This window comes from Pristiophorus japonicus, unplaced genomic scaffold, assembly GCF_044704955.1.
Source record: "Pristiophorus japonicus isolate sPriJap1 unplaced genomic scaffold, sPriJap1.hap1 HAP1_SCAFFOLD_75, whole genome shotgun sequence".
In the NCBI taxonomy this organism is placed as follows: Eukaryota; Metazoa; Chordata; class Chondrichthyes; family Pristiophoridae; genus Pristiophorus; species Pristiophorus japonicus.
In genome coordinates, this window is record NW_027254666.1 from 2,871,801 (window position 1) to 2,890,294 (window position 18,494).

Sequence of the window (18,494 nt, forward strand, 5' to 3'; positions counted from 1 at the left end):
TCACAGTCTAAGGATAAGGGGTAAGCCATTTAGGACCGAGATGAGGAGAAACTTCTTCACCCAGAGAGTGGTGAACCTGTGGAATTCTCTACCACAGAAAGCTGTTGAGGCCAATTCACTAAATATATTCAAAAAGGAGTTGGATGAAGTCCTTACTACTAGGGGGATCAAGGGGTATGGCGAGAAAGCAGGAATGGGGTACTGAAGTTGCATGTTCAGCCATGAACTCATTGAATGGCGGTGCAGGCTAGAAGGGCCGAATGGCCTACTCCTGCACCTATTTTCTATGTTTCTATGTTTCTATGTAAGTGGGGGAATGTGAGAGCACAGTAATCTGTGTGTGGAGGCGGAAGATGTGGAGATGGTTATTTATGAATACTTTGCGTCTGTTTTCGCAAAAGAGAGGGGCGATGCAGACACTACTATCGAGGAGAAGAAGTGTGAAATATTAGATGAAAAAAACATAGTGAGAGATGAGGTATTCAGGGGTTTAGCAGATTTGAAAGTGGATGTCCCCAGGCCCGGATGAAATGCATCCCAGGCTGTTAAGTGAAGCAAAAGAGGAAATAGCAGAGGCTTTGACCACCATTGTCCAATCCTCTCTGGCTTCGGGTGTGGTGCCAGAGGACTGGAGGGCTGCTAATGTTGTACCTTTGTTTAAGAAGGAAGAAAGGGATAGACCGAGTAATTACAGGCCAGTCAGCCTAACCTCGGTGGTGGGCAAATGATTGGAAGAAACCTAAAGGACAGGATAAATTATCACTTGGAAAGACACGGATTTATCAATGACAGTCAGCACGGATTTGTTAAGGGAAGGTCGTGTCTGATTAAATTGATTGAATTTTTTGGGGAGATAATACCAGGAGGGTCGATGAAGGCAAAGCATATGATGTTGTGTATATGGATTGTAGCAAAGCTTTTGATAAGGTCCCACATGGCTGACTGGTCACAAAAGTAAAAGACCATGGAATCCAGGGCAAAGTGGCAAATTGGATCCAAAATTGGCTCGGAGGCAGGAAGCAAAGGGTAATGGTTGATGGGTGTTTTTGCGAACGGAAGGATGTTTCCAGTGGGGTTCCGCAGGGCTCAGTACTAGGACCCTTTCTTTTTGTGATTTACATCAATGATCTACACTTGAATATAGGGGTTATGATTGAGAAGTTTGCAGTTGATACTAAAATCTGCTGTGTGGTTGATAATGAAGAAGAAAGCTGCGGAATGCAGGAGGAAATCAATCAACTGGTCAGGTGGGCAGAACAGTGGCAAATGGAGTTTAATCTGGAGAAGTGTGTGGTAATGCATTTTGGAAGGGCTAACAAGGAAAGGGAATACACATTAAATGGTAGGACACTGAGAAGTGTAGAGGAACAAAGGGACATAAGAACATAAGAACATAAGAACAAAAGAAATAGGAGCAGGAGTTGGCCATACGGCCCCTCGAGCCTGCTCCGCCATTTAATACGATCATGGCTGCTCCGATCATGAACTGGGTCCACTTACCTGCCCGCTCCACATAACCCCTTATTCCCTTATCGTTTAAGAAATTGTCTATATCTGTCTAAAATTTATTCAACGACCCAGCTTCCACAGCTCTCTGGGGCAGCGAATTCCACAGATTTACAACCCTCTGAGAGAAGAAATTTCTCCTCATCTCAGTTTTCAATGGGCGGCCCCTTATTCTAAGATTATGCCTCCTAGTTCTAGTCTCCCCGATCAGTGGAAACTTCCTCTCTGCATCCATCTTGTCAAGCACCCTCATAATCTTGTACGTTTCGATAAGGACACCTCTCATTCTTCTGAATTCCAATGATTAGAGGCCCAACCTACTCAACCTTTCCTCATAAGTCAACCCCCTCATCTCCGGAATCAACCTAGTGAACCTTCTCTGAACTGCCTCCAAAGCAAGTATATCATTTCGGAAATATGGAAACCAAAACTGTGCGCAGTATTCCAGGTGTGGCCTCACCAATACCCTGTTTTACTGCAGGAAGACTTCCCTGCTTTTATACTCCATCCCCTTTGCAATAAAGGCCGAGATTCCATTGGCTTTCCTGATCATAAATTTAATTTAAGACAGAGATAGACAGTTTCTTAACTGATAAGGAAATAAAGGGTTATGGGAAGCGGGCAGGGAAGTGGACCTGAGCCCATGATCGTATTAAGTGGAGGAGCAGGCTCGAGGGGCCGTATAGCTTACTCCTGCTCCTCTTTCTTATGTTATGCTCTTATCACTTGCTGCACCTGCACACTAACCTTTTGTGTTTCATGCAAAATTACCCCAGGTCCCACTGTACTGCAGCACTTTGCAATCTTTCTCCACTTAAATAATAACTTGCTCCTTGATTTTTCTGCCAATGTGCATAACCTCACACTTTCCAACATTATACTCCATCTGCCAAATTTTTGCCCACTCACTGAGCCTGTTTATGTCCTTTTGCAGATTTTTTGGATCCTCTTCACGCATTGCTTTTCATTCCATCTTTGTCTCATCAGCATACTTGGCTATGTTACACTCGATCCCTTTTCCCAAGTCATTAATATAGATTGTAAATAGTTGGGGCCCCAGCACCGATCCCTGCGGCATCCAACTAATTACTGATTGCCAAACCGAGAATAAACCATTTATCCCGACTCTCTGCATTCTGTTGGTTAGCCAATCCTCCATCCATGCTAATATATAACCCCCAACCCCGTGAAAATTTATCTTGTGCAGTAACCTTTTATGTGGCACCTTGTCAAAATGCCTTCTGGATGTCAAAATACATCACATCCACGGGTTCCCCTTTATCCACCCTGTTCATTACATCCTCAAAGAATTCCAGCAAATTTGTCAAACATGACTTCCCTTTCATAAACCCATGCTGACTCTGTCTGACAGAATTATTTTTTTCCAACTGTCCTGCTAATGCTTCTTTAAAAATGGACTCCAACATTTTTCCAACCATAGATGTTGGACTAACTGGTCTATAGTTTCCTGCTTTTTGTCTGCCTCCTTCTTTAAATAGGGGTGTTATATTTGCAGTTTTCCAATCAGCTGGGTCCTCACAGAATCCAGGGAGTGCATGTCAACAGATCCCTGAAAGTAGCAGGCCAGGTAGATAAGGTGGTTAAGAAGGAATATGGAATGCTTGCCTTTTTCAGCCGAGGCATAGATTACAAGAGTTGGGGTGGGGATTTATTCTTGTACTGTATAAAACACTGGTTAGGCCACACCTGGAGCACTGCGTGCAGTTCTGGTCGGCGTATTACAGGAAGTACGTGATTGCACTGAAGAGGGTACAGAGGAGATTTACGAGGATGTTGCCGGGAGTGGAGAAGCTTAGCCATGAGGACAGATGAGATAGGCTGGGTTTGTTTTCCCTGGAACAGAGGAGGCTGAGGGGAGGCTTCATTGAGCTGTATAAAATTATGAGGGGCCTAGATATAGTGGATAGAAAGGGCCTATTTCCCTGAGCAGAGGGGTCAATAACCAGGAGGCATAAATTTAAAGTAATTGGTAGAAAGTTTAGAGAAGAAATTTCTTCACGCAGAGAGTTGTGTGGGTCTGGAACTCACTGCCTGAAAGGGTGTTCGAGGCAGAAACCCTCACCACTTTAAAAAGTGCTTGGATGTGCACCTGAAGTGCCGTAACCTGCAGGGTTATGGACCGAGAGCTGGAAAGTGGGATTAGGCTGGATAGTGTCTTGTTGGCCGGTGCGGACACGATGGACCGAAATGGCCTCCTTCCATGCTGTAAACTTCTATGATTCTATGAACTCCTTCGCAAAGAGTTGAGGTTCGTGTGGGGTGATTTGGGTACATCTTTCCTCACTTGGCAACACTTCAAAGGTAACTCCATGGCTGTAAAGTGCTTTGGGGCGTCATGAGTTCCTGACAGGCACTGCAGAAATTCAAGTCCTTCTTTGCAAAAGTTCGACGCAAATTCAAAATTCGCGGCAAATTGGGGTCTCGTGCGGGATTTAAACCCCGGACCTCTCGCAAATTTGAAGTAACAACCCCAAAGCGACAATCATACTCCTAGACCAAAGAACCAACTGCTCAGCAAATGTGGAGATAAGATGTAACCATTATTGAAGCATTTTTAGTGTGTGTTGCTATTCTTGATCGGAGGAGCACATGAGACGGAATCAGTGACTTTGCCTTTTCGAAATTTTTTCTGAAGCGCCGCACGGTCCCACTCCTGCAGTCAATGAGCTGTTGGGACGTTAATGTATCCATCATCATCATCATCATCATAGGCGGTCACTCGAAACGAGGATGACTTGCTTCCACGCCGAAAAAGGATGAGTTCACAGGTGTTTCAATGAAGGACCCGAACTACATCCCGAATGGTGGAAGATGCCTGTGCGTGGATTTTTTTAACGTGTGTTGGCCATTGCATCCCAGCCATCACACGGGCTTGACAGAGCGAGGTCTTGGTCCAGTGGCAAGGTTTAACAAAGACGACTGGAGACCAGCTCTGCTGCACGGACCTAGTGCACACAAATATTGCAGTGTGGGCTGGGCCCGTGTTGCCCCTGGGCCCCTGGCCCTGAACTCATGCCTCCCCTGGGCCCTGATCACGTCCCTCTACAGTCTCTCACCGCTCCTTCGCCCCGATCTCGCCGCTCCTGCTGTACCTGCCCACGCTCCAATCACTGACCTGGACCTTGATGACTTCACTCTTCGCTGCCGCCGCCCTCCTGCACCAGCTCGCACTGCTCCCTGGAGTAGTCTGCCGGGACCTCCAAGCTGCTCACAGGGCCGCTCGCCGTTCCTTTTATGGCCCCGACCTGCCGCTGGTGTTCTCCCGTTAGTGTATCCAGGCTGTGGGTGGCCACCCAGAGCACAGCAGAGGGGTTTCTGCATTAGTTCTGGGTGGGGACAGTACCTTTCCCCTTCTCTCTTCCTCTTGTCTATATCCCTGTGCTTTTATTTCTCTATTTATTCCCCCTGTCTCAGTTTCTAGTGTTTAAAAGGGAACAAAAGATGAAATGGGTGTCACTGTGGAACAATTTCTCTCACTCAAAGTTAGATGCAATGCCGTTGCACCATGAAGTCTAGGCAGCCAGCCGTTGATATTCAGGTTCATATATAAATATATATAAATATATCTACATGTATCATAACTGTTCCCTGGTTGTCGAGGGGTTAAGATCCGGTGAACTAATCTGGTTTCAATCCTCGATCAGTTCATTGCATTAAAATAATTGAGGACTGTGAGACGATTAATAATTGCTGTAATCACCATGAATACCAATACTTTCTGTGATAGACCGAGCTTACAGACTATCTGGCTTCTCCTGCCCTTTGCCGGGCACATGTTCCGGGTTTAATTTTGTAAACTGGGTGAGTTCACTGATCGCGGGGAGACAGTAGGAGCCTCTGTGGCCCCACTGTGAGGATGTGGAAGTGAAGACGGTGGCTGGGTGATCCGTGATATTTCTGTAAAAGGCAGCGGAGGAGAAGAATTGAGAACTTTCAGTGTGGGACAGAATTTGTTTCAGGTGAGCCTCCTCATTCCCGATCAGCACAGAGGGAGCTCACTGGTCAGTTCCCCTTTGTTGGGGCTGCTGTGTCAGAGGTTTCTGTAGTACAGTGGTGATCACGTTTTCTTCATATGTGACAGGTCCCTGGTTCAATCCTGGGCACGAACTTTATGTTTAAACTTGCAATGGAGGAACAATCAGAGGCGAGTTTATTCTCCTGGCAAATACTGCCTGATCTGCTGAGATTTCCAGCATTTGCTGTTTTTATTTTCTCTTTATTCTCCTGGCAAAAGGGCTCCCTTATTCCTTCATTGCTCTTTATTTCACTTCAATAAATAGATAACTTTGAGTGAAAGAAAACGGATCCACCGGGGACCTTTCGCGTGTGAGGCCAACGTGATATCCGCCACACTGCAGCCCATCAAAGGGCGAGAAACCACTGAATATAAAGGATGAGCTCACAAATATCAGGGGCAGTGCAGTCTGTCAACGTCAAACTCTCCTTTCTTATTCAACAGTGGCATGAACGGGAGTCAGACGCCACAAAGTTTAATTAAAGTCATAAATACAAGTAACACTTCCAAATCTTTTCACTGTAAAATTCTTTCACTTTATTTGAAATCCTACTGCATTGAATCTGAAAATGAGCACCATGGGATTTTATCCTCACTGCTGATTCTATTTTCTGTGCACGGTAGGTGCTGTTAAATTTGACAAAAGTTGCCCCAGATTCCTGGTGTTATCGGCAATGAAGGTTTTGAACCAGATCCTAAAATACAGTTTGTAAAATGGGTCAACATGCATAAGAACATAAGAACATAAGAAATAGGAGCAGGAGTCGACCATACGCCCCTCGAGCCTGCTCCGACATTCAATACGATCATGGCCGATACCGATCATGGACTCAGGTCCACTTCCCTGCCCGCTCCCCAAAGCCCAGGACAAATGATTGAAGTATCCGACTGTCCCTCAGTTAGCATTTCTTTCATTGTGCAAAAGAAGGTGATGGGTTAATTAATGATGCTTTCCCGTGAAAGCAACACAAATGTTTCAGAAAAAAACATACGGTGACTGGCAGGTGAGCGCTGCTTCTGACACCTGGTGGGAATGGGCGGGGATTATAAAGCCACTTGTATTGTAAAACCTTCATATAGAGGAACATCCCACACACCCTGTGTAGACCTCGTGGCGCAATGGTAGTGTGTCACACTCCAGATCAGAAGGTTGCGTGTTCAAATCATGCAAGTGTTACTGTATTTTGGAAATTGTTCTTCCAGAATTAATATTTTCTTTGCTGTTTGGCAATAACCAGACCCTTGCTCCAAGGTCTGTCTCACTGTTTCCCCGGTATAAGGCAGAGATACGCCTGCTGTCCTCATTTATTTCATGTGACAGGACACAACAGTTCAAAATCACCCTGGAGGTGGTCACACACAACACTGAATAGTCAGGATGGCCGAGCGGTCTAAGATGCTGTGTTCCGTTTGCAGTCTCCTCTGGAGGTGTGGATTTGAATCTGACATTTCTTACTTTTTATCATTAAGCGAAACTCATTGTTTGACACCACAACTAACTCCTAAAAACTGGGATTCAGCAGTTCACCTGCTCGCTTCACATTTCCGTCTGACCTGGTGCTGAAAGTGGAGATGTTTCCGCAGTGTAGCGGTTAACACGTTCACCTCACAAGTGAAAGCTCATTGGGTGGGAATATTTTCTGTAGCTTTCTCCTCATGCATGCTCAGGGGCGAGTTTATTATCCTGTGAAAGGTCATAAGATCATAAGCATGGAAGGATTAGGTGCCATTCGGCCCGTCAAGCCTGGTCCACTATTCAAGAAGATCCTGGCAGTTCCTCGACAGCAAGTTTAAACATCTGGTTATGTTCCTAACATCATTTGAACCGCAGTGTTTCCGTAGCGTCGTTATTATCACGTTCGCTTCACACGCGAAAGGATCCCGGGCGGAACGTGATTTTGAGACTATCTTTGCTGTGTAAAAAATTGAACAAAAGTCGCCCCAGATTCCTTGTCACATGAGCAATAAACATTTTAAACCAGTCTCCTAAATACAGAGTGTTATGTCTTGATTAAAGTATCTGACCAGATACTGCAAACTGAAAGTAAGGTGTGACCGTCGTCCTTTATTACAAGTCTCCAGTGTGCCTCTCCAACCTGTGAGGCCTCCTGATGTACAGGTGTGCCCAAGGGATTGTGGGATCCCTTGGGACTCCAGTGGATGAGCCCTCTGATGGTTAAACAAGGTATTTACAGGTTTACATATGTAACAACACTCCCCCCGCACCGCTCCCCCCAGCCTCCCCAAAGTCAGTAGTGTAACTATTTCCAATTTGAGTCAATCTGTGGCCTTCCTTTCCCTGGTTGAATGTCTCAGTGCAAATGCTGGTTTTGGTGAGTAATTTGTTGGGCCATCGCTGGCCTGCTGGGCGTGGTGAGTCCTGCTGCTGGGCTGCTGCGCGTGATGGGTTCTGCTTCGTGGTCAACCGCTGGGTTGATTGCCAGTTGTGTGTGTGTTGGAGGAGCGAAAAAGGTAGAGTCTATTATGGGTTGTTCTGGATAGTCCGTGAATCTGAGTTTGGTTTGGTCCAAGTGTTTCCTGCAGGTGAGTCCATATGAAAGTTTGATCAGGAACACCCTACTCCCCTCTTTGGCCACGACAGTGCTGGGAAGCCACTTGGGACCTTGTCCATAGTTCAACATAAATACAGGAACATTAATCTCGATTTCGCGTGACACATTTGCTTGATCATGATATGTATTCTCTTGAAGCCGCCTGCTCTCTACCTGTTTGTGTAGATCAGGGTGGACTAACGAGAGCCTTTTCTTAAGTGCCCTTCTCATGAGCAGTTCCGCGGAGGGAAGCCGAGTGAGCGAGTGGGGTCTTGTGCGGTAACTAAGCAGGATTCGGGATAGATGACTCTGCAGTGAGCCCTCAGTTACCCTCTTCAAGCTCTGCTTGATTGCTGCACTGATCTCTCTGTCTGACCATTGGATGTTGGTTTAAACGGGGCAGATGTGACATGTTTGATCCCATTGCGTGTCATGAACTCTTTGAACTCAGCACTGGTGAAGCACAGCCCATTGTCACTGACAAAAACGTTAGGCAGGCCGTGCGTGGCAAACATGATCAGCAAGCTTTCAATGGTGGCAGCGGACATCATCTCACATTCAATCCACTTGGAGTACGCATCTCCAACCACAAGGAACATTTTACCCAACAACGGGCCTGCATAGTCGACTTGTACCCTAGACCACGGTTTGGAGGGCCAAGACCAAAAACTTAGCAGCGCCTCCCTGGGTACATTGCTTAACTGTGAGCATGTATTACATCTGTGAACGCAGGACTCTAAGTCCACATCGATACCGGGCCACCACAAGTGGGATCTGGCTATCGCTTTAGTCATTACAATGCCTGGGTGGGTACTGTGGAGGTCACTAATGAAAGTGTCCCTGCCCTTTTTTGGCACCACTACTTGATACAGTCTGCCTGTATGGACATTTTATCTATGCGCCGCTGGTACGGCTTTATTTCTTCCTGCATCTCTAACGGATCACTAGACCAACTCCCGTGGAGCACACAGTTTTTTTACGAAGGACAATGAGGGATATGGACTCATCTAGGTTCTAATCTGTCGGGCGGTAACAGGTGATTGCTCACTCTCGAATGCTTCCATTACCATAACTAAATCTGGGGGCTGTGCCATCTCCACCCCTGTGGTGGGCAATGGCAGCCTACTGAGAGCATCGGCACAGTTTTCTATGCCTGGTCTGTGGCGGATGGCGTAGTTGTATGCGGACAATGTGAGCGCCCATCTCTGGATGCGGGCCGATGCATCTGTATTTATCCCCTTACTTTCAGAAAAGAGGGAAATAAGTGGCTTATGGTCAGTTTCCAATTCAAATCTGAGCCCATCAGATATTGATGCATTTTTTTTACTCCATAAACACATGCTAACACTTCTTTTTCGATCATGCTGAGGCCCTCTCAGCCTTAGACAGACTACGGGATGTATAAGTAACCAGTTGCAATTTCCCAGATTCATGAGCTTGATGCAATACACACTCAACATCGTATGACGACGCATCACATGCTAGCACCAAACGCTTACATGCATCATACAGCACAAGCAATTTGGTTGAGTATAACAGTTTTCTAGCTTTTACAACGGCATTTTCTTGGCTTTTACCCCATACCCATTCGTTTTCTTTATGCAGTAAAGCGTGCATTGGTTCTAACAGTGTTCTGAGACCCGGTAAGAAGTTACGAAAGTCGTTCAGGAGTCCTGGAAATGAATGCAGCTCCGTCACGTTCTGTGGCCTTGGTGTGTTGTCGATTGCCTCCATCTACGAATCGGTGGGCCTGATGCTGTCCGCCGCAATTCTTCTCCCCAGGAACTGCACTTCAGGCGCCAGGACAACGCACTTCGATCATTTTAACCTTTGCCCCACGCGATTAAATCGACTAAGAACCTCCTCCAGGTTCTGCAGATGCTCATCTGTGTTCCGACCTGTAACCAAGATGTTGTCCTGGAAGACCATGGTGCGCGGGACCGAATTCAGTAAGCTTTCCATGTTTCTCTGGAATATCGCCGCGGCTGATCGAATCCCAAATGGGCATCTGTTGTGAATGAAGAGACCTTTGTGCGTGTTGATGCAGGTGAGGCCCTTCGATGATTCCTCCAGCTGCTGCGTCATGTAGGCTGAGGTCAAGTCCAGCTTCGTGAACGTCTTTCCTCCACCACCGTCGCAAAAAGGTTGTCTGCATTTGGTAGTGGGTATTGATCCTGAAGGGAGAAACATTTGATAGTTACTTTGTAATCACCACAGAATCTGACGGTGCCTTCAGCCTTGAGGACTGGAACAATCGGACTGGTCCGCTCGTTGAATTCGATCGGCAAAATGATGCCCTCTCGTTGCAGCCTGTCCAGCTCGATCTCCACCCTCTCTCTCATCATGTACGGTACTGCTCTCGCTTTGTGATGGATATGTCGCGCCCCGGGGAATTAGGTGGATCTGCACTTTTGCTCTTTGGAACTTCACGATGCCTGGTTCGAACAACGAGGGGAATTTGTTTAAGACCTGGGCAGACGAAATGTTGTCGACGGGCGAGAGCACTCGGATGTCGTTCCAGTTCCAGCGTATATTCCCCAGCCAGCTCCTGCCGAGCAGCGTGGGGCCATCGCCCGGTACCACCCAGAGTGGTAACTTGTGTATCGCTCCATCGTAGGAGACCTTTACAGTAGCACTGCCGATTACGGGAATCAGTTCATTTGTGTAAGTTCTCAGTTTGGTGCGAATGGGAGTCAGGACTGGCCTTGAGGCCTTGCTGCACCACAATTTATCGAAAGTCTTTCTGCTCATAATGGACTGTCTCGTGCCCGTGTCTCGCTCCATTGACACCGGGAGTCCATTTAGCTCAACCTTCAGCATTATCGGGGGCACTTTGTGGTAAATGTATGCACCCCATATACCTCTACCTCCTCGGTCTGATGCTCTGGTTCGCTGTGATCTGCCGTGGATCTGCCCTCCTCTGCAACATGGTGGTTTGCAGGATTAGCAGGGTTTGCAGCTTGCCTGCACATTCGTTGCAGGTGTCCCATTGTTCCACAGCCCTTGCAAACGTATCCTTTGAAGCGGCATGAATGGAAACGATGATCACCCCCGCAGCGGCAACAAGGTGTTAATGGCGTAGCATTCATCGCCCTTGATGGTGGACTCTGAGACATCTGCAGACGTACAGCTGCAGGCATGTGAGGCCTGCCCTGTACGTAACGATTTGAAAACAACATTACTTTGTTCACAGTACTTGTACAGCACTCGTGTGCTGAGAGATTTTTTGGTATTGTCACTGGTGGCGATGAACGCTTGGGCTATCGCTATGGCTTTACTCAAGGTTGGGGTCTCGACTGTCAAAATTAGTTTACGAAGTATTTCTTCATGGCCAATGCCAAGTACAAAGAAGTCCCTGAGCATGTGCTCCAAATGTCCTTCAAATTCCAAATGCCTGCAAGGTGTCTTTGCTCGATGACATAGCTCGCCACTTCCTGGCCTTCAGACCTTTTTATACATGTCGAACCGGAACCTCGCCATCAGAACGCTTTCCTTCAGGTTAAGATGCTCCCGGACCAGTGTGCACAAATCAACATACGATTTCTCTGTGCGTTTCGCTGGAGCAAGCAGCTTTAGTATGAGGCCATAAGATGGTGCCCCGCAAACATTGAGGTGAATCGCCCTTCCTTTGGCAGCATTCGCTTCTCCTTCCAGCTCGCTGGCCACGAAGTATTGGTCGAGTCGCTCCACTAAGGTTTCCCAATCATCTCCCTCCGAAAATTTCTCCAGGATGCCCATTGGTCTCTGCATCGTTGCGGTGGGGTTCGTCATCTGTATCTCATCGCCAGTTGTAGTGCATGAATAAAGATTCTGAGCAGATACTGTGAGCTCAAAGTAATTTGTGACCGTAGTCTTTTCTTGCAGGTCTCCAGAGTGCTTCTCCAGCCTGTGAGGCCTCCTTAAGTACAAGTGCTCCCAAGGGATTGTGGGATCTCTTGGGACTCCAGGGGATGAGCCCTCTGGTGCTTAAACAAGGTATTTACAGGTTGACATACATAACACTTGTTTGCATAAGTTCCATGCAAATTGAAAGGGCTCATTCGGTATTTAAACGTGGAATCTCTCGCAAATTGCCATTAACAACCTTGAACTGAGAATCATACCCCGGACCAACGAAACGACTGCTTGACAAGAATGGCGATAAAGTGTAACCATTATAAAAGCATGTTATTGTGTGTATCTATTCTTTGTAGCCGGAGCACATGAGACCGAATCAGTGACTTTGCTTTTTCGACCTGTCTTCTGAAGCGCCGCACGGTCCCACTCCGACAGTCAATGAGCTGTTGGGACGTTAGTGTATCCAGGCTGTGGGTGGCCACCCCGAGCGCAGCAGAGGGGTTTCTGCATTAGTTCTGGGTGGGGACAGTATCTTTCCCCTTCCCTCTTCCTCTTGTCTATAACGCTGTGCTTTGATTTCTCTATTTATTCCTCGTCTCAGTTTCCAGTGTTTAAAGGGGAACAAACGATGAAATGGGTTTCACTGTAGAAAATAATTTCTCTCACTTAAATTTAGACGTGCTACCGTTGCGCCCTGAGGTCCCGGCAGTAGCCGTTGATATTCACGGTCATATATAAATATATATAAATATATCTACATGTATCGTAGCTGTTCCATGGTGGTCGAGGGGTTAAGATCCGGCGCACTAACCTGGGAACGATACTCGATCAATTCGTCAAATAAATATAAATGAGGTCTGTGAGACGATTACTAATTTCTGTAATCACCATGAATAACCCCATTACTTTCTGTTATGGACCGAACTTACAGATTCTCTTGTTTCTCCTGCCCGTTGCTGGACACGTGTTCCGGGTTTAATTTTGAGTTCGCTGATCGCGGGGAGACAGTAGGAGCCTCTGTGGCCCCACTGTGAGGATGTGGAAGTGAACACGGTGGCTGGGTGATCCGTGACATTTCTGTAAATGGCAGTGGAGGAGAAGGATTGAGAACTTTCAGTGTGGGAGAGAAGTTGTTTCAGGTGAGCCAACACATTCCCGATCAGCACAGAGGGAGCTCACTGGTCAGCTCCCCTCTGTTGGGGCCGCTGTGCCAGAGGTTTCCGTAGTGTAGCGGTTATCATGTTTGCTTTACGCGTGAAAGATCCCTGGTTCAATCCCGGGCGGAAACATTATGTTTAAAGTTGCTATAGTGTAACAATCCGAAGCGAGTTTTGTTTCTTGACAAATGCTGCCTGACCAGCTGAGATTTCCAGCAATTGCTGTTTTTATTTGCTATTTATTCTCCCGGAAAAAGGGCTCCCTTATTCCTGAATTGCTCTTTATTTCACTTCAATAAATAGATAACTTTCAGTGAGAGAAAACGGATCCACCGGGGACCTTTCGCGTGTGAGGCCAACGTGATATCCGCTACACTGCAGCCCATCAAAGGGCGAGAAACCATGAATATAAAGGATGAGCTCACAAATATCAGGGGCAGTGCAGTCTGGTCAACGTCAAACCCTCCTTTCTTATTCAGCAGAGGCATGAACGGGAGTCAGACGCCACAAAGTTTAATTAAAGACACAAATACAAGTAACACTTCCAATTCTTTTCACTGTAAAATTCTTGCACTTTATTTCAAATCCTACGATGTTGAATCTGAAAATGATCACCGTGGGATTTTATCTTCACGACTGATTCTATTTTCTGTGCATGGTCGGATTAACCGATGCTGTTAAATTTGACAAAAGTTCCCCAGATTCCCGGTGTCATCAGCAATGAAGATTTTGAAACAATCCCCGACAAAAATTGTGTAAAATGGGATCTGGTTTAACAGTTAACATGCAAAACACAGAAGAAATGATTGAAGTGTCGACTGTCCCTCAGTCAGCATTTATTTCATTGTGCAAAAGATGACATTGGGTTAAGTAATGATGCTTTCCCGTGAAATAAAAACAAAAGCTCTACAAAAAAACGGACGGTGACTGGCAAGTGAGCGCTGCTTCTGACTCCGAGTGGGAATGGGCAGGGATTTTAAAGTCCTTATTTTAAGGAGCGTTCATATCGATAAACATCTCATATTCGTCGTGTACAGCTAGTGGTGCAACGGTAACACATCTCACTCGAGATGAGGACACTGCTATCGAAATCATGTCAGGGTTCCTGACCTTTGGGATAATTCCGGAATCAATATTTTCTTTACTGTGTCTTAATAACCAGACCCTTGCTCCAAGGTCTGTCTCACTGTTTCCCCGGTGTCAGGCAGAGATACGCCCGCTGCCCTCATTTATTTCATGTGACAGGACACAAAAGTTCAAAATCAACCTGCAGGGGGCCAGATACAGCAGCAACGAGTCAGGATGGCTGAGCAGTCGAAGGTGCTGTGTTTGGATTGCAATTGCATGTGGAGGAGTGGGTTCAAATGCAATGTCTGACACATTCTGCTTTCAATCATAAAGCGAAACTCATTGTTTGACACCTCGACCAACTCTTTAAAAGTGGCATTCTGCAGTTCACCTGCTCGCTTAACATTTCCGTCTGACCGGGTGCTGAAAGTGGAGATGTTTCTGCAGTGTAGCGGTTAACACGTTCGCCTCACACGCGAAAGCTCACCGGGCGGGAATATTTTCTGTAGCTTTCTCCTCATGCATGCTCAAGGGCAAGTTTGTTCTCCTGGGAAAAATCATGAGATGATAAACATGTCAGGATTCAGAGCCCGAGTCGGCCATTTGGCCCCTCGAGCCTGGTCCACCATTCAAGAAGATCCTGGCAGTTCCTCGACAGCAAGTTTAAACATCTGGGGCGGAGCCAACAAGCGCCTGGCTGCAATCAGCGACAAAAACCCGCATTTGGCAGAAGCCCCGCTCGATCAATTGGGAGAGCATGAAACTATTAATCTTAGAGTCACTGGTTCGAGCCCCACGTTGGGGCTTTTTGTTCAAGGTTATCCTGCATTCAACGGATCATTAATTAACCGATGATCTTCATTTGTATAATTAAAGAAATGCTAACTGAATGAGAGTCAATAATTTAATAATTTGGGACAAACAAGTGAAAGACTCCTGGTGCTGGTGGGCAATTTTGTTGCCTTTGTCATTGATGCTTGATCTACAAGTCTAGTTATCAAATCGTGTGCTCAACCGTCAGTTACCTGTTACAAATCAGCGAGGAGAAACTAGTTTGTTGCTGCATTTACCTGCACAATGTGTGCTGAGATTATCTGTGCAATATGCAGGATGAATAAAAGCAACACTTTTTGAAATGCAGGCACTGCATGTTTTGCACTCAACAAAACGTTGCATTTTCTTTTCATTGCAAGCATTTTACATTAATGCATTGCAATGCCAACGCACTTTTTACCTGGCAAGACTGAATGCTGTGATAAACAGTGTGAAACAGAAACAGCTACTTGAGAACCCATAGCCTCGACGGTATCTGTGTGAATTGCTCTGCATCGATAATTAGCAGAGCGTAAAGTGGGGAAACTGACGGTGTGGATGAGAAAAGGCCGAGCCAAAGTGTAATGTTGGAGATGATCTTGTTTTTGAGAAATGTTTCAAAGAATTTGGCATCGTTGGTTCCATGGTGTAATGGTGAGGACTCTGGACATGAATCTAGCGATCTGAGTTTAAATCTCGGTGGAAACTGAATGCTTGCTGTCGCAGCTGCTAAAAATTTGGGACAAACAAGTGAGAGACACCTGGTGCTGGTGGGCAGTTTTGTTGCCTTTTTCATTGATGCTTGATCTACAATGCACAGTCCCGCATTGCTGAACTCTTTGCTTCAGTACGCAGTCTGAAGTTTGGATTCAGTAACAGGAAGATTGAAGTTTGGATGGTAAAGAGACTGTGAGACAATGTGGTGCCTTTAGCCAGTGAGATGAGTAACTGGTCATTGTCTGGATGTTAAATATTTGAGTACCTTGTTATGGTGGGAAAAATGAAAAGTCAGGACTAAACGATTTGATAATGTCTGTATGTTCAGTATTTGAGTGTCACCTTGTTACTATTTAATGACATCTGTAGGTTAAACAAGCAATATTAAGTCTGTCTGTTAAACGATTCAGAAAGCAGTTAGTCAGGATTGTCTAAATGCAAAGAATAAGAGTTCAAAGGCTTTTTCAGTGTAAAGATGAGACTTTTATGGACTGTAAAGACATAGACAGCAGAGACACTGGACATTCGGAAGGTGTGTGTCTCAAGCAGCCACGGAAATCGAAGCAAGCTGCCTTTGTGAAGTGTTCTCAGTAACTTTCATACTTGGTTTGTTTAGTATGAATGTTTAAATAAAAGACCCAATCCTGCCTTTACTTCAACGGAGTGTGTGCTGGTAATTCGATATTAAAAGCAACGAAGCGAAAAGAGCAAGACAGCTGTTTGCAAAATTTTGGTGACCCCGACGTGATTGTCAAAAGTTCGTTGGCTTATTCGAAGTCCCCGACGTGCAGCAGAAAGTTGGCTGAGTTGTTGGAAGAAGTGTTTCCCACACATCAGTTCGAGAGGTGAGCATTCTCTTAGTTGTCGTGATTAAAGGGATCTTCAGTTAGTAATGGGAGGCTCTGGGGATATTCCAGTTGAGCACCAGTCATTTCTTAATGAGTAGATTGAGTCGAAAGGGGGAACTTATGGGATAAGACAGGAAACAATGACAGGAGGATGGAGAGAGACACGGCAGTCCTTAGTGGAGGGTGTCCAGTTGAAAAAGATTATAGTGTTTGTGTTAAAAAGTGATAAAAAGAGAAAAGCGTGAGTGTTGCAGTGTCTCATGCTGGGGATTCAAACGTTAGGAGAAGAGGCTGAGGCTCGAGATAGGGAAGTCTCAGAACTCAGAGAGCACCTAACAGCAGTGAGTAAAGAAGTCGAGAATTGGTGATTTCAGGCACTCAATCAAGATCTAGAGAAAGGAATATCTAAGCTGCAGCAGATGGTGGTATTTGGTTGCCCACGGAGACAGCAATTGATAAAGCCGGGTGGTATTCGGAGGATTCCCCGGGTCTGAGAGTTGAAAAGGGCATTAAGGGACAGGGAGAATGCCCACCGTTCCCATCCGCAGCTCCTTTGCCTTCTCTTACTTCGGAGCCTCGAACCCGTGTGGTTCATGTGGCAACGTTAGGTACGGAGGCGGAGCAGTTAAATGCCTCTTCGGTTACTCAGAAGCTTAACACCCCACAACATTACACACGACCTTCCGGTAATGTGGAGAGTGGGTGAAGCACGCTCGAGCGGACAAGGCCAGCGCAGGATCATGATTCCTCTACTCCCTGTGGAGCTCGTGAAGGGAACACGACCTTAAGTGGTTTTAGGGTTTCCTGGTATGAGCGAGGAGGGGTACAGTTACAGGACATGAGAGCTGTCCTTAGAGAAGCCAGGATTTCAGAGCAGACTGTAACCTGAACACAACACCTTAGACCGCTCGGCCATCCTGACTATTTAGTGCTAGATGTGGCCACCTGCAGGTTGATTTTGAACTTTTGTGTCCTGTCACATGAAATAGATGAGTGCAGCAGGCGTATCTCTGCCTGACACCGGGGAAACAGTGAGACAGACCTTGGAGCAAGGGTCTCGTATTTGCCAAACAGCAAAGAATATATTAATTCTCGAAGAACAATATCCAAGAATACAGTGACACCAACATGATTTGAACACACAACCTTCTGATCTGGAGTCAGACGCACGATTGCACCACGAGCTCGACGCAGCGAGTCTCAGATGTTCGTCTATTTGAAGGTTTCAAAATACAAGGGGCTTTAAAATCCCCACCCATTCCCACCAGGTGTCAGAAGCAGCGCTCACCTGCCAGTCACTGTGTGTTTTTTTCTTAAACCTTTGTGTTGCTTTCACGGGAAAGCATCATTAATTAACCCCTCACCTTCTTTTGCATAATGAAAGAAATGCTAACTGAGGGACAGTCGATACTTCAATCATTTGTCCTGTGCTTTGGGGAGCGGGCAGGGAAGTGGACCTGAGTCCATGATCGCATCGACCATGATCGTATTAAATGGCGGAGCAGGCTCGAGGGGCGTATGGCCAACTCCTGCTCCTATTTCTTATGTTCTTATGTTCTTCTGCATATTAACCCATTTTACACATTGTATTTTAGGAGTCTGGTTGAAAATCTTCATTGCCGATGACACCAGGAATCTGGGGCAACTTTTGTCAAATTTAACAGCACCGATTATTCCTTCCGTGCACAGAAAATATAATCAGTAGTGGAGGTAAAATCCCATGGTGCTCATTTTCAGATTCAATGCAGCAGGATTTCAAATAAAGTGAAAGAATTTTACAATGAAAAGATTTGCAAGTGTTACTTGTATTTGTGTCTTTAATTAAACTTTGTGGCGTCTGACTCCCCTTCATGCCTCTGCTGAATAAGAATGGAGGGTCTGACGTTGACCAGACTGCACTGCCCCTGATATTTGTGAGCTCATCCTTTATATTCAGTGGTTTATCGCCCTTTGATGGGCT

General features: G+C 46.1%; 1 non-coding gene across 1 annotated transcript; it reads left to right on the plus strand.

Moving 5' to 3' along the window:
- Positions 1–13,147: 13,147 nt before the first annotated feature.
- On the plus strand, positions 13,148–13,220 carry trnav-uac (transfer RNA valine (anticodon UAC)). The gene has a single exon. It is a non-coding gene; the product is annotated as a tRNA-Val (tRNA).
- Positions 13,221–18,494: the final 5,274 nt, after the last annotated feature.